The sequence below is a fragment of the Salvelinus sp. IW2-2015 genome, unplaced genomic scaffold (assembly GCF_002910315.2).
Source record: "Salvelinus sp. IW2-2015 unplaced genomic scaffold, ASM291031v2 Un_scaffold16481, whole genome shotgun sequence".
Classification (NCBI taxonomy): Eukaryota; Metazoa; Chordata; class Actinopteri; order Salmoniformes; family Salmonidae; genus Salvelinus; species Salvelinus sp. IW2-2015.
The window spans coordinates 67,841-69,930 of record NW_019957607.1 but is presented as its reverse complement, the minus strand read 5'-3'; the positions used below and the strand labels follow the sequence as shown (position 1 = coordinate 69,930).

Genomic DNA, 2,090 nt, shown 5'->3' with positions numbered 1-2,090 from the left:
CCCCATTGCCAAAACTAAAAACCGCCACGCCGCCGACCCCCTCCCAGTTCTGAAAACGCACACCACCACCTCCGCCGCCGGAACCTGAACGAGGAGCTAGAGATGCGCACCGCCAGAGCCTCCTGCCACCTCCATACACACTGCCGCCCTCATGGCAGTGAGCGGCCTCCTCCACCTCAACACCACCCATCGAGGAGAAGCGGGAGGAGCCCATACCCATTCCACCTCCACCTCCAGACCTCATGGACATGGTGCCACCTCCGCCTCCACCGCCGCTGCTGCTGTAGGACATGCTAGATCTGGAGAAGGACATGGCTGCTGAGAGGGAGTCTGCCTGCCTGGGATGAGGAGAGAGAATGTGGTGCACGGCCCAGCCACTGTTCCCTTTTTATGCTGCACAGGGCAGAATGAGGGACGGTGGGAGGAGGACATGGGTGTGAGAGGCAGAAGGGAGGAATACAGGTAAGCATTACCTCATGTCGGGCAGGGCAGGACTCCTCCACCCACTTGGACACCCTGCGGGCAGACACTAGGATGCAGAAGGAGATGGAGGAGGATAGATAGATATGTGCTTTATGTGTGGATATTGAAAATATACTATTGCTGTGCAACTCCACCCTCCCCCTTCTTGCTCTATATATGGTGTCTGCCTGCACAAACATATAAAAGTTCACACCCTGTAAACAGATGGAATTCCTCTCTCATAATAGTGTCTGGTTGAAAGCATAGACAAGCCTGCTTCTATTAGCCCCAGGTTGGTCAATCAATCAGTCAACACACACAGTTTAACTTTGACAGGTGAGCTTCTCCGTGTTTCCTGGTAATATAGATTGACACACAGAATGGCTATTTACCTGTAGCTGTTATGTTACTAAGACGACACGTTGCAAAGAAACTTCACGGTAGAATATGATCTATCGCTTGACACCCAGACAACATTCTTCCCTAACAGACCTGTCTTTGTCTCACACACTGATGTCTTGCAAGAAAATCTCGTGTCCTTTTCCCTAAACGCAACAGTCCATTGTTCCTTTTATGCACATACTCAGTTTACCATTGTATTAAGTTTCACTCAACTTCATGCATTTTCCATCAACAATAGGAGTCTGCARGACCGACAAAAGTATYACTATATAGCCCCCATGGGATGAGTCATTACTCCGGGCATCGTACCCCAGGAAAAGWAACCTCAGATGGGATTAAAGTACCATTCTTTTCACTTAACACCTTGGAAGGGAACTTGGCGTCTGCAGCGTGCAAGAGCAAGCTGTCGCTTGTTTGCATATTTCCATGTAACCAGAGCATTTCTTGCAGATGTATTTTTATCATGCTCCAGAGGTTACCATTTGAGTCTGACATTTAGTATGTGGAAAAGATGATTTGCATTTGGTTAATGCCAAAGAAGCCCAAAGAGGCATGGTCATTCATACGGCCACTATGTTAATGATTCTGTGGGTAAAGTCGGATTATTAGTGGCATTGGTGGAATAATGTAACAAAAAGTAATCACTTTAACCTTTGAGGTAAATTGTCAGCATAGCTGACATATTATTAACATGTAGTTGCAGTGACATCCACTGGGCACAACAGTCATTTCAACATGGAATTTTGGGGATATTTGGTTGAGATGTTGATCAATGAGAATTTAACCTACATTCACCCATTCAAAAGACAGCCAAAAGTTTGTTGAATTCCCAATGTGTTATCACTATGCTTTCAACCATCCAAAACACACACCAAATTCCAATGGAATTATATTGTTGTCACTTAAATGTTATAACTGCACTTCAACCATTTAGACAAAGTTCAAATGAGAAAACAATGACAGATATTTTGTTTATCTGTACAACGGAATGTGTTATCATGTGCTTCATCTAATGTAATAGACAACCAAATGAGCTGAATTGCAGTTGAGATTGCATAAAAGTACATTGTGCAAGCGGGGGACTAGGACCAGAATTTGGCCCTGCATTCTGTTTTAAAGCTAAGCGACGGTTCTCCAGTCGGAGGCCTCCAGCGCGGTCCCCGTCAGGGATGCCTCCAGGCGAGCGGTCCCAGTCAAGAGCCTCCAGCGCTGGTCCCATGTCCGGA

The 2,090-nt window shown here is 46.4% G+C and overlaps 1 pseudogene; it reads right to left on the bottom strand.

Annotated features, from left to right (window-relative positions):
* The window catches only part of LOC112080773 (keratin, type I cytoskeletal 13-like), a 3,595-nt pseudogene extending 3,200 nt beyond the window's left edge, over positions 1-395 (bottom strand).
* Between the last annotated feature and the right edge of the window lie 1,695 nt (positions 396-2,090).